This window comes from Gadus chalcogrammus, chromosome 12 (genome assembly GCF_026213295.1).
Source record: "Gadus chalcogrammus isolate NIFS_2021 chromosome 12, NIFS_Gcha_1.0, whole genome shotgun sequence".
NCBI classification, from domain to species: domain Eukaryota; kingdom Metazoa; phylum Chordata; class Actinopteri; order Gadiformes; family Gadidae; genus Gadus; species Gadus chalcogrammus.
Window position 1 is genome coordinate 10,698,166 of NC_079423.1, and position 12,500 is coordinate 10,710,665.

At 44.8% G+C, this 12,500-nt stretch overlaps 14 non-coding genes across 14 annotated transcripts; all 14 read left to right on the forward strand.

Moving 5' to 3' along the window:
* The first annotated feature begins 232 nt into the window (after positions 1-232).
* Positions 233-351, forward strand: LOC130400975 (5S ribosomal RNA). The gene has a single exon (XR_008903440.1). It is a non-coding gene; the product is annotated as a 5S ribosomal RNA (ribosomal RNA).
* Positions 352-2,470: 2,119 nt separating this feature from the next.
* LOC130400020 (5S ribosomal RNA) lies at positions 2,471-2,589 on the forward strand. The gene has a single exon (XR_008902507.1). It is a non-coding gene; the product is annotated as a 5S ribosomal RNA (ribosomal RNA).
* Positions 2,590-3,118: 529 nt separating this feature from the next.
* LOC130398491 (5S ribosomal RNA) lies at positions 3,119-3,237 on the forward strand. The gene has a single exon (XR_008901059.1). It is a non-coding gene; the product is annotated as a 5S ribosomal RNA (ribosomal RNA).
* Positions 3,238-3,756: 519 nt separating this feature from the next.
* Positions 3,757-3,875, forward strand: LOC130395520 (5S ribosomal RNA). The gene has a single exon (XR_008898569.1). It is a non-coding gene; the product is annotated as a 5S ribosomal RNA (ribosomal RNA).
* Positions 3,876-4,404: 529 nt separating this feature from the next.
* LOC130395305 (5S ribosomal RNA) lies at positions 4,405-4,523 on the forward strand. The gene has a single exon (XR_008898377.1). It is a non-coding gene; the product is annotated as a 5S ribosomal RNA (ribosomal RNA).
* A 529-nt stretch (positions 4,524-5,052) lies between these two features.
* On the forward strand, positions 5,053-5,171 carry LOC130400564 (5S ribosomal RNA). Its single transcript, XR_008903044.1, has one exon. It is a non-coding gene; the product is annotated as a 5S ribosomal RNA (ribosomal RNA).
* Positions 5,172-7,396: 2,225 nt separating this feature from the next.
* LOC130400639 (5S ribosomal RNA) lies at positions 7,397-7,515 on the forward strand. The gene has a single exon (XR_008903117.1). It is a non-coding gene; the product is annotated as a 5S ribosomal RNA (ribosomal RNA).
* Positions 7,516-8,044: 529 nt separating this feature from the next.
* LOC130398492 (5S ribosomal RNA) lies at positions 8,045-8,163 on the forward strand. Its single transcript, XR_008901060.1, has one exon. It is a non-coding gene; the product is annotated as a 5S ribosomal RNA (ribosomal RNA).
* Positions 8,164-8,682: 519 nt separating this feature from the next.
* LOC130394683 (5S ribosomal RNA) lies at positions 8,683-8,801 on the forward strand. The gene has a single exon (XR_008897817.1). It is a non-coding gene; the product is annotated as a 5S ribosomal RNA (ribosomal RNA).
* Positions 8,802-9,330: 529 nt separating this feature from the next.
* Positions 9,331-9,449, forward strand: LOC130395196 (5S ribosomal RNA). Its single transcript, XR_008898280.1, has one exon. It is a non-coding gene; the product is annotated as a 5S ribosomal RNA (ribosomal RNA).
* Positions 9,450-9,978: 529 nt separating this feature from the next.
* On the forward strand, positions 9,979-10,097 carry LOC130394457 (5S ribosomal RNA). Its single transcript, XR_008897613.1, has one exon. It is a non-coding gene; the product is annotated as a 5S ribosomal RNA (ribosomal RNA).
* Positions 10,098-10,616: 519 nt separating this feature from the next.
* LOC130394938 (5S ribosomal RNA) lies at positions 10,617-10,735 on the forward strand. The gene has a single exon (XR_008898048.1). It is a non-coding gene; the product is annotated as a 5S ribosomal RNA (ribosomal RNA).
* A 529-nt stretch (positions 10,736-11,264) lies between these two features.
* On the forward strand, positions 11,265-11,383 carry LOC130400349 (5S ribosomal RNA). The gene has a single exon (XR_008902828.1). It is a non-coding gene; the product is annotated as a 5S ribosomal RNA (ribosomal RNA).
* Positions 11,384-11,902: 519 nt separating this feature from the next.
* Positions 11,903-12,021, forward strand: LOC130395136 (5S ribosomal RNA). Its single transcript, XR_008898227.1, has one exon. It is a non-coding gene; the product is annotated as a 5S ribosomal RNA (ribosomal RNA).
* The last annotated feature ends 479 nt before the right edge of the window (positions 12,022-12,500 follow it).

A 12,500-nucleotide genomic window follows, 5' to 3' on the forward strand; every position in this document is an offset into this window, starting at 1 on the left:
TAACCTTGGTTCAAACATTTAACATCACACGCACACGCAGTGTATTTCAGATAATTAATGAATTCAGATGTCACAATGATCGTTTACATGGATAAGGAGTCCTACTGAATCAATTACTGCCGCTTATATCTAACTAATGATTGTTTTTGTAAGAGTGTAACGTCGAGCCTCAGCAGCTTTCTCACTCCTTATGTGCTACTGTATAAAACCTGGTTTTGCGCCTGCACTAATTGCTTACGGCCATACCACCCTGAACACGCCCGATCTCGTCTGATCTCGGAAGCTAAGCAGGGTCGGGCCTGGTTAGTACTTGGATGGGAGACCGCCTTTGAATACCAGGTGCTGTAAGCATTTTCTTTTTCAACTCGAGCTCATTGACTCCGTGGCGTACCGTGACCTGATGTTTACTGCCAACCGCTTTGGAGGATTTAACCCTCATAGGGTGTTCGTGTTTTTGTTACACAGGAGGTGCTGCTGGGTCTGGTGGACCCATTGCATTTTAGGCCTTTTAATTCAACATAATCTAACTTTTTTTTAAAATACTCACCAAATGGTTACCTCAACCCAATTGCAAGTAATATAAACAACACATATGTTAAATTTGATCCCTTTACCTTTGTTAAATCACATTTATGAATAGAGGTGCCACTCGTTTTTGTTTCTTTTTGTATTAAAATGCAACAAAATAAGGAAATGCCTCATAAAACAGGCATAACTGGGAAATAATCAACATCATTAGAAATTGAAACATACTCAATAACATCTGTCTGAACAACACATTAAAGCCTTTGAACCCTGCCATTATACGTATATCAGACTATACCACACATGAGGGGCAGAGTCTCACTGTGTGTGTATTGCATATGTATTTTTTGCACTGGTTGCATGTATATTGTGTTTTTCTGTCCATCATGGGTCCACACACTTCACAGCATTTCTTTTTGGCTGACGGGCTGGTCCTACATCTGGCTGCTTGCGGGTTGTTTCTGGGGCTGACTGCTTGCGGATTGTTCCTGGGGCTGGCTGCTTGCGGGTTGGTCCTGGGGCTGGCTGCTCGCGGGTTGGTCCTGGGGCTGGCTGCTCGCGGGCTGGTACTGGGGCTGGCTACTCGCGGGTTGGTCCTGGGGTTGGCTGCTCGTGGGCTGGTCCTGGCTGCTCATGGGATGTTCCTGGGGCTGGCTGCTTGCGGGCTGGTCCTGGCTGCTCACGGGATGGTCCTGGGGCTTGCTGCTCGCAGGCTTGTCCTGGCTGCTGAAGGGCTAGTCCTGAGGCTCTTTTACGTTTCGGAGCTGGCTGATGCTCATCCTCCTCTTCAAACTTGGTGTCAGACTCTGAAATGTTATCCTCACTTTCCGAAACTATTTCCTCTGCATCACCATCAAAACCCTCTGTCTCTTCAAATATCAACTGTAGGGCAGTCTGAACAGAGAATCGCTTTGCCATCTTTATCAGTTGTGGTATGGAACCACGCTGACAGAGCTTTTTTATAGTGTCAGGTCCCCAAGCTTGATAGTGTTGGGTGCTCCAATTTTGCAACCTTGTGCGGGATGCACAAGGTTGCAAACAGTGGGTGCACACTGTGGGTGCTCACACCAAGGGCCCATTCACCTGCTTTACTCTTTCCCCCTCTCTCTTTCCCCCTCTCTCACACACACACACACACACACACACACACACACACACACACACACACACACACACACACACACACACACACACACACACACACACACACACACACACACACACACACACAGAGAGGAAGAAGGGAAAATTAGGGTGCACAGAACCTATGATTTCCACACTTAAACAGCTCTGGGTCGACTGGACCCGAACACCCTGTGTGTAATATAAATGTGATGGGGGGGTATACAGGGGGGTGTCATTAAAAATGTTTTCTGATTCATGTTCCTCACAGAAAATGAGCCAAAGCCAATGAATCTTAGTTCAAAAAAATAATTATTTGTATCACTTTTATAAAGCTAAAAACTGAAAACGGGTCTCACAGACCCGAACACCTTATAAGGGTTAAGCAACATACAAAAACTGACAACGTCTCTCAAAACTATTTTTGTGAAACATGAGGACAGTATAGTGATACTGCCAGCAGGGAGCACCAGAGAGCTGAACCGACAGTTGTACATTTCTTAAACTTTCACCAACACAAACACGCACGCTCACTTCAGATCATGGGAGGATGTCAAAAAATCACCACCAATTCTCTGACACTTTAACCGTTAACCTTGGTTCAAATATTTAACATCACACGCACACGCAGTGTATTTCAGATAATTAATGAATTCAGATGTCACAATGATCGTTTACATGGATAAGGAGTCCTACTGAATCAATTACTGCCGTTTATATCTAACTAATGATTGTTTTTGTAAGAGTGTAACGTCGAGCCTCAGCAGCTTTCTCACTCCTTATGTGCTACTGTATAAAACCTGGTTTTGCGCCTGCACTAATTGCTTACGGCCATACCACCCTGAACACGCCCGATCTCGTCTGATCTCGGTAGCTAAGCAGGGTCGGGCCTGGTTAGTACTTGGATGGGAGACCGCCTGGGAATACCAGGTGCTGTAAGCATTTTCTTTTTCAACTCGAGCTCATTGCCTCCGTGGCCTACCGTGGCGTACCGTGACCTGATGTTTACTGCCAACCGCTTTGGAGGATTTAAGCAACATACAAAAACTGACAACGTCTCTCAAAACTATTTTTGTGAAACATGAGGACAGTATAGTGATACTGCCAGCAGGGAGCACCAGAGAGCTGAACCGACAGTTGTACATTTCTTAAACTTTCACCAACACAAACACGCACGCTCACTTCAGATCATGGGAGGACGTCAAAAAATCACCACCCATTCTCTGACACTTTAACCGTTAACCTTGGTTCAAACATTTAACATCACACGCACACGCAGTGTATTTCAGATAATTAATGAATTCAGATGTCACAATGATCGTTTACATGGATAAGGAGTCCTACTGAATCAATTACTGCCGTTTATATCTAACTAATGATTGTTTTTGTAAGAGTGTAACGTCGAGCCTCAGCAGCTTTCTCACTCCTTATGTGCTACTGTATAAAACCTGGTTTTGCGCCTGCACTAGTTGCTTACGGCCATACCACCCTGAACACGCCCGATCTCGTCTGATCTCGGAAGCTAAGCAGGGTCGGGCCTGGTTAGTACTTGGATGGGAGACCGCCTGGGAATACCAGGTGCTGTAAGCTTTTTCTTTTTCAACTCGAGCTCATTGAGTCCGTGGCGTACCGTGACCTGATGTTTACTGCCAACCGCTTTGGAGGATTTAAGCAACATACAAAAACTGACAACGTCTCTCAAAACTATTTTTGTGAAACATGAGGACAGTATAGTGATACTGCCAGCAGGGAGCACCAGAGAGCTGAACCGACAGTTGTACATTTCTTAAACTTTCACCAACACAAACACGCACGCTCACTTCAGATCATGGGAGTACGTCAAAAAATCACCACCCATTCTCTGACACTTTAACCGTTAACCTTGGTTCAAACATTTAACATCACACGCACACGCAGTGTATTTCAGATAATTAATGAATTCAGATGTCACAATGATCGTTTACATGGATAAGGAGTCCTACTGAATCAATTACTGCCGTTTATATCTAACTAATGATTGTTTTTGTAAAAGTGTAACGTCGAGCCTCAGCAGCTTTCTCACTCCTTATGTGCTACTGTATAAAACCTGGTTTTGCGCCTGCACTAATTGCATACGGCCATACCAACCTGAACACGCCCGATCTCGTCTGATCTCGGTAGCTAAGCAGGGTCGAGCCTGGTTAGTACTTGGATGGGAGACCGCCTGGGAATAACAGGTGCTGTATGCATTTTCTTTTTCAACTCGCGCTCATTGCCTCCGTGGCCTACCGTGGCGTACCGTGACCTGATGTTTACTGCCAACCGCTTTGGAGTATTTAAGCAACATACAAAAACTGACAACGTCTCTCAAAACTATTTTTGTGAAACATGAGGACAGTATAGTGATACTGCCAGCAGGGAGCACCAGAGAGCTGAACCGACAGTTGTACATTTCTTAAACTTTCACCAACACAAACACGCACGCTCACTTCAGATCATGGGAGGACGTCAAAAAATCACCACCCATTCTCTGACACTTTAACCGTTAACCTTGGTTCAAACATTTAACATCACACGCACACGCAGTGTATTTCAGATAATTAATGAATTCAGATGTCACAATGATCGTTTACATGGATAAGGAGTCCTACTGAATCAATTACTGCCGTTTATATCTAACTAATGATTGTTTTTGTAAAAGTGTAACGTCGAGCCTCAGCAGCTTTCTCACTCCTTATGTGCTACTGTATAAAACCTGGTTTTGCGCCTGCACTAATTGCTTACGGCCATACCAACCTGAACACGCCCGATCTCGTCTGATCTCGGTAGCTAAGTAGGGTCGGGCCTGGTTAGTACATGGATGGGAGACCGCCTGGGAATACCAGGTGCTGTAAGCTTTTTCTTTTTCAACTCGAGCTCATTGCCTCCGTGGCCTACCGTGGCGTACCGTGACCTGATGTTTACTGCCAACCGCTTTGGAGGATTTAAGCAACATACAAAAACTGACAACGTCTCTCAAAACTATTTTTGTGAAACATGAGGACAGTATAGTGATACTGCCAGCAGGGAGCACCAGAGAGCTGAACCGACAGTTGTACATTTCTTAAACTTTCACCAACACAAACACGCACGCTCACTTCAGATCATGGGAGGACGTCAAAAAATCACCACCCATTCTCTGACACTTTAACCGTTAACCTTGGTTCAAACATTTAACATCACACGCACACGCAGTGTATTTCAGATAATTAATGAATTCAGATGTCACAATGATCGTTTACATGGATAAGGAGTCCTACTGAATCAATTACTGCCGTTCATATCTAACTAATGATTGTTTTTGTAAGAGTGTAACGTCGAGCCTCAGCAGCTTTCTCACTCCTTATGTGCTACTGTATAAAACCTGGTTTTGCGCCTGCACTAATTGCTTACGGCCATACCACCCTGAACACGCCCGATCTCGTCTGATCTCGGAAGTTAAGCAGGGTCGGGCCTGGTTAGTACTTGGATGGGAGACCGCCTTTGAATACCAGGTGCTGTAAGCATTTTCTTTTTCAACTCGAGCTCATTGACTCCGTGGCGTACCGTGACCTGATGTTTACTGCCAACCGCTTTGGAGGATTTAACCCTCATAGGGTGTTCGTGTTTTTGTTACACAGGAGGTGCTGCTGGGTCTGGTGGACCCATTGCATTTTAGGCCTTTTAATTCAACATAATCTAACTTTTTTTTAAATACTCACCAAATGGTTACCTCAACCCAATTGCAAGTAATATAAACAACACATATGTTAAATTTGATCCCTTTACCTTTGTTAAATCACATTTATGAATAGAGGTGCCACTCGTTTTTGTTTCTTTTTGTATTAAAATGCAACAAAATAAGGAAATGCCTCATAAAACAGGCATAACTGGGAAATAATCAACATCATTAGAAATTGAAACATACTCAATAACATCTGTCTGAACAACACATTAAAGCCTTTGAACCCTGCCATTATACGTATATCAGACTATACCACACATGAGGGGCAGAGTCTCACTGTGTGTGTATTGCATATGTATTTTTTGCACTGGTTGCATGTATATTGTGTTTTTCTGTCCATCATGGGTCCACACACTTCACAGCATTTATTTTTGGCTGACGGGCTGGTCCTACATCTGGCTGCTTGCGGGTTGTTTCTGGGGCTGACTGCTTGCGGATTGTTCCTGGGGCTGGCTGCTTGCGGGATGGTCCTGGGGCTGGCTGCTTGCGGGTTGGTCCTGGGGCTGGCTGCTTGCGGGTTGTTCCTGGGGCTGGCTGCTTGCGGGTTGGTCCTGGGGCTGGCTGCTCGCGGGTTGGTCCTGGGGCTGGCTGCTCGCGGGCTGGTACTGGGGCTGGCTACTCGCGGGTTGGTCCTGGGGTTGGCTGCTCGTGGGCTGGTCCTGGCTGCTCATGGGATGTTCCTGGGGCTGGCTGCTTGCGGGCTGGTCCTGGCTGCTCACGGGATGGTCCTGGGGCTTGCTGCTCGCAGGCTTGTCCTGGCTGCTGAAGGGCTAGTCCTGAGGCTCTTTTACGTTTCGGAGCTGGCTGATGCTCATCCTCCTCTTCAAACTTGGTGTCAGACTCTGAAATGTTATCCTCACTTTCCGAAACTATTTCCTCTGCATCACCATCAAAACCCTCTGTCTCTTCAAATATCAACTGTAGGGCAGTCTGAACAGAGAATCGCTTTGCCATCTTTATCAGTTGTGGTATGGAACCACGCTGACAGAGCTTTTTTATAGTGTCAGGTCCCCAAGCTTGATAGTGTTGGGTGCTCCAATTTTGCAACCTTGTGCGGGATGCACAAGGTTGCAAACAGTGGGTGCACACTGTGGGTGCTCACACCAAGGGCCCATTCACCTGCTTTACTCTTTCCCCCTCTCTCTTTCCCCCTCTCTCACACACACACACACACACACACACACACACACACACACACACACACACACACACACACACACACACACACACACACACACACACACACACACACACACACACACACACACACACACACACACACACACACACACACAGAGGAAGAAGGGAAAATTAGGGTGCACAGAACCTATGATTTCCACACTTAAACAGCTCTGGGTCGACTGGACCCGAACACCCTGTGTGTAATATAAATGTGATGGGGGGGTATACAGGGGGGTGTCATTAAAAATGTTTTCTGATTCATGTTCCTACCAGAAAATGAGCCAAAGCCAATGAATCTTAGTTCAAAAAAATAATTATTTGTATCACTTTTATAAAGCTAAAAACTGAAAACGGGTCTCACAGACCCGAACACCTTATAAGGGTTAAGCAACATACAAAAACTGACAACGTCTCTCAAAACTATTTTTGTGAAACATGAGGACAGTATAGTGATACTGCCAGCAGGGAGCACCAGAGAGCTGAACCGACAGTTGTACATTTCTTAAACTTTCACCAACACAAACACGCACGCTCACTTCAGATCATGGGAGGATGTCAAAAAATCACCACCCATTCTCTGACACTTTAACCGTTAACCTTGGTTCAAATATTTAACATCACACGCACACGCAGTGTATTTCAGATAATTAATGAATTCAGATGTCACAATGATCGTTTACATGGATAAGGAGTCCTACTGAATCAATTACTGCCGTTTATATCTAACTAATGATTGTTTTTGTAAGAGTGTAACGTCGAGCCTCAGCAGCTTTCTCACTCCTTATGTGCTACTGTATAAAACCTGGTTTTGCGCCTGCACTAATTGCTTACGGCCATACCACCCTGAACACGCCCGATCTCGTCTGATCTCGGTAGCTAAGCAGGGTCGGGCCTGGTTAGTACTTGGATGGGAGACCGCCTGGGAATACTAGGTGCTGTAAGCTTTTTCTTTTTCAACTCGAGCTCATTGCCTCCGTGGCCTACCGTGGCGTACCGTGACCTGATGTTTACTGCCAACCGCTTTGGAGGATTTAAGCAACATACAAAAACTGACAACGTCTCTCAAAACTATTTTTGTGAAACATGAGGACAGTATAGTGATACTGCCAGCAGGGAGCACCAGAGAGCTGAACCGACAGTTGTACATTTCTTAAACTTTCACCAACACAAACACGCACGCTCACTTCAGATCATGGGAGGACGTCAAAAAATCACCACCCATTCTCTGACACTTTAACCGTTAACCTTGGTTCAAACATTTAACATCACACGCACACGCAGTGTATTTCAGATAATTAATGAATTCAGATGTCACAATGATCGTTTACATGGATAAGGAGTCCTACTGAATCAATTACTGCCGTTTATATCTAACTAATGATTGTTTTTGTAAGAGTGTAACGTCGAGCCTCAGCAGCTTTCTCACTCCTTATGTGCTACTGTATAAAACCTGGTTTTGCGCCTGCACTAGTTGCTTACGGCCATACCACCCTGAACACGCCCGATCTCGTCTGATCTCGGAAGCTAAGCAGGGTCGGGCCTGGTTAGTACTTGGATGGGAGACCGCCTGGGAATACCAGGTGCTGTAAGCTTTTTCTTTTTCAACTCGAGCTCATTGAGTCCGTGGCGTACCGTGACCTGATGTTTACTGCCAACCGCTTTGGAGGATTTAAGCAACATACAAAAACTGACAACGTCTCTCAAAACTATTTTTGTGAAACATGAGGACAGTATAGTGATACTGCCAGCAGGGAGCACCAGAGAGCTGAACCGACAGTTGTACATTTCTTAAACTTTCACCAACACAAACACGCACGCTCACTTCAGATCATGGGAGGACGTCAAAAAATCACCACCCATTCTCTGACACTTTAACCGTTAACCTTGGTTCAAACATTTAACATCACACGCACACGCAGTGTATTTCAGATAATTAATGAATTCAGATGTCACAATGATCGTTTACATGGATAAGGAGTCCTACTGAATCAATTACTGCCGTTTATATCTAACTAATGATTGTTTTTGTAAAAGTGTAACGTCGAGCCTCAGCAGCTTTCTCACTCCTTATGTGCTACTGTATAAAACCTGGTTTTGCGCCTGCACTAATTGCTTACGGCCATACCAACCTGAACACGCCCGATCTCGTCTGATCTCGGTAGCTAAGCAGGGTCGGGCCTGGTTAGTACTTGGATGGGAGGCCGCCTGGGAATACCAGGTGCTGTAAGCATTTTCTTTTTCAACTCGCGCTCATTGCCTCCGTGGCCTACCGTGGCGTACCGTGACCTGATGTTTACTGCCAACCGCTTTGGAGGATTTAAGCAACATACAAAAACTGACAACGTCTCTCAAAACTATTTTTGTGAAACATGAGGACAGTATAGTGATACTGCCAGCAGGGAGCACCAGAGAGCTGAACCGACAGTTGTACATTTCTTAAACTTTCACCAACACAAACACGCACGCTCACTTCAGATCATGGGAGGACGTCAAAAAATCACCACCCATTCTCTGACACTTTAACCGTTAACCTTGGTTCAAACATTTAACATCACACGCACACGCAGTGTATTTCAGATAATTAATGAATTCAGATGTCACAATGATCGTTTACATGGATAAGGAGTCCTACTGAATCAATTACTGCCGTTTATATCTAACTAATGATTGTTTTTGTAAAAGTGTAACGTCGAGCCTCAGCAGCTTTCTCACTCCTTATGTGCTACTGTATAAAACCTGGTTTTGCGCCTGCACTAATTGCTTACGGCCATACCAACCTGAACACGCCCGATCTCGTCTGATCTCGGTAGCTAAGCAGGGTCGGGCCTGGTTAGTACTTGGATGGGAGAACGCCTGGGAATACCAGGTGCTGTAAGCTTTTTCTTTTTCAACTCGAGCTCATTGCCTCCGTGGCCTACCGTGGCGTACCGTGACCTGATGTTTACTGCCAACCGCTTTGGAGGATTTAAGCAACATACAAAAACTGACAACGTCTCTCAAAACTATTTTTGTGAAACATGAGGACAGTATAGTGATACTGCCAGCAGGGAGCACCAGAGAGCTGAACCGACAGTTGTACATTTCTTAAACTTTCACCAACACAAACACGCACGCTCACTTCAGATCATGGGAGGACGTCAAAAAATCACCACCCATTCTCTGACACTTTAACCGTTAACCTTGGTTCAAACATTTAACATCACACGCACACGCAGTGTATTTCAGATAATTAATGAATTCAGATGTCACAATGATCGTTTACATGGATAAGGAGTCCTACTGAATCAATTACTGCCATTTATATCTAACTAATGATTGTTTTTGTAAGAGTGTAACGTCGAGCCTCAGCAGCTTTCTCACTCCTTATGTGCTACTGTATAAAACCTGGTTTTGCGCCTGCACTAATTGCTTACGGCCATACCACCCTGAACACGCCCGATCTCGTCTGATCTCGGAAGCTAAGCAGGGTCGGGCCTGGTTAGTACTTGGATGGGAGACCGCCTATGAATACCAGGTGCGGTAAGCTTTTTCTTTTTCAACTCGAGCTCATTGACTCCGTGGCGTACCGTGACCTGATGTTTACTGCCAACCGCTTTGGAGGATTTAAGCAACATACAAAAACTGACAACGTCTCTCAAAACTATTTTTGTGAAACATGAGGACAGTATAGTGATACTGCCAGCAGGGAGCACCAGAGAGCTGAACCGACAGTTGTACATTTCTTAAACTTTCACCAACACAAACACGCACGCTCACTTCAGATCATGGGAGGATGTCAAAAAATCACCACCCATTCTCTGACACTTTAACCGTTAACCTTGGTTCAAATATTTAACATCACACGCACACGCAGTGTATTTCAGATAATTAATGAATTCAGATGTCACAATGATCGTTTACATGGATAAGGAGTCCTACTGAATCAATTACTGCCGTTTATATCTAACTAATGATTGTTTTTGTAAGAGTGTAACGTCGAGCCTCAGCAGCTTTCTCACTCCTTATGTGCTACTGTATAAAACCTGGTTTTGCGCCTGCACTAATTGCTTACGGTCATACCACCCTGAACACGCCTGATCTCGTCTGATCTCGGTAGCTAAGCAGGGTCAGGCCTGGTTAGTACTTGGATGGGAGACCGCCTGGGAATACCAGGTGCTGTAAGCATTTTCTTTTTCAACTCGAGCTCATTGCCTCCGTGGCCTACCGTGGCGTACCGTGACCTGATGTTTACTGCCAACCGCTTTGGAGGATTTAAGCAACATACAAAAACTGACAACGTCTCTCAAAACTATTTTTGTGAAACATGAGGACAGTATAGTGATACTGCCAGCAGGGAGCACCAGAGAGCTGAACCGACAGTTGTACATTTCTTAAACTTTCACCAACACAAACACGCACGCTCACTTCAGATCATGGGAGGACGTCAAAAAATCACCACCCATTCTCTGACACTTTAACCGTTAACCTTGGTTCAAATATTTAACATCACACGCACACGCAGTGTATTTCAGATAATTAATGAATTCAGATGTCACAATGATCGTTTACATGGATAAGGAGTCCTACTGAATCAATTACTGCCATTTATATCTAACTAATGATTGTTTTTGTAAGAGTGTAACGTCGAGCCTCAGCAGCTTTCTCACTCCTTATGTGCTACTGTATAAAACCTGGTTTTGCGCCTGCACTAGTTCCTTACGGCCATACCACCCTGAACACGCCCGATCTCGTCTGATCTCGGAAGCTAAGCAGGGTCGGGCCTGGTTAGTACTTGGATGGGAGACCGCCTGGGAATACCAGGTGCTGTAAGCTTTTTCTTTTTCAACTCGAGCTCATTGAGTCCGTGGCGTACCGTGACCTGATGTTTACTGCCAACCGCTTTGGAGGATTTAAGCAACATACAAAAACTGACAACGTCTCTCAAAACTATTTTTGTGAAACATGAGGACAGTATAGTGATACTGCCAGCAGGGAGCACCAGAGAGCTGAACCGACAGTTGTACATTTCTTAAACTTTCACCAACACAAACACGCACGCTCACTTCAGATCATGGGAGGACGTCAAAAAATCACCACCCATTCTCTGACACTTTAACCGTTAACCTTGGTTCAAACATTTAACATCACACGCACACGCAGTGTATTTCAGATAATTAATGAATTCAGATGTCACAATGATCGTTTACATGGATAAGGAGTCCTACTGAATCAATTACTGCCGTTTATATCTAACTAATGATTGTTTTTGTAAGAGTGTAACGTCGAGCCTCAGCAGCTTTCTCACTCCTTATGGGCTACTGTATAAAACCTGGTTTTGCGCCTGCACTAGTTGCTTACGGCCATACCATCCTGAACACGCCCGATGTCGTCTGATCTCGGAAGCTAAGCAGGGTCGGGCCTGGTTAGTACTTGGATGGGAGACCGCCTGGGAATACCAGGTGTTGTAAGCTTTTTCTTTTTCAACTCGAGCTCATTGAGTCCGTGGCGTACCGTGACCTGATGTTTACTGCCAACCGCTTTGGAGGATTTAAGCAACATACAAAAACTGACAACGTCTCTCAAAACTGTTTTTGTGAAACATGAGGACAGTATAGTGATACTGCCAGCAGGGAGCACCAGAGAGCTGAACCGACAGTTGTACATTTCTTAAACTTTCACCAACACAAACACGCACGCTCACTTCAGATCATGGGAGGACGTCAAAAAATCACCACCCATTCTCTGACACTTTAACCGTTAACCTTGGTTCAAACATTTAACATCACACGCACACGCAGTGTATTTCAGATAATTAATGAATTCAGATGTCACAATGATCGTTTACATGGATAAGGAGTTCTACTGAATCAATTACTGCCGTTTATATCTAACTAATGATTGTTTTTGTAAGAGTGTAACGTCGAGCCTCAGCAGCTTTCTCACTCCTTAT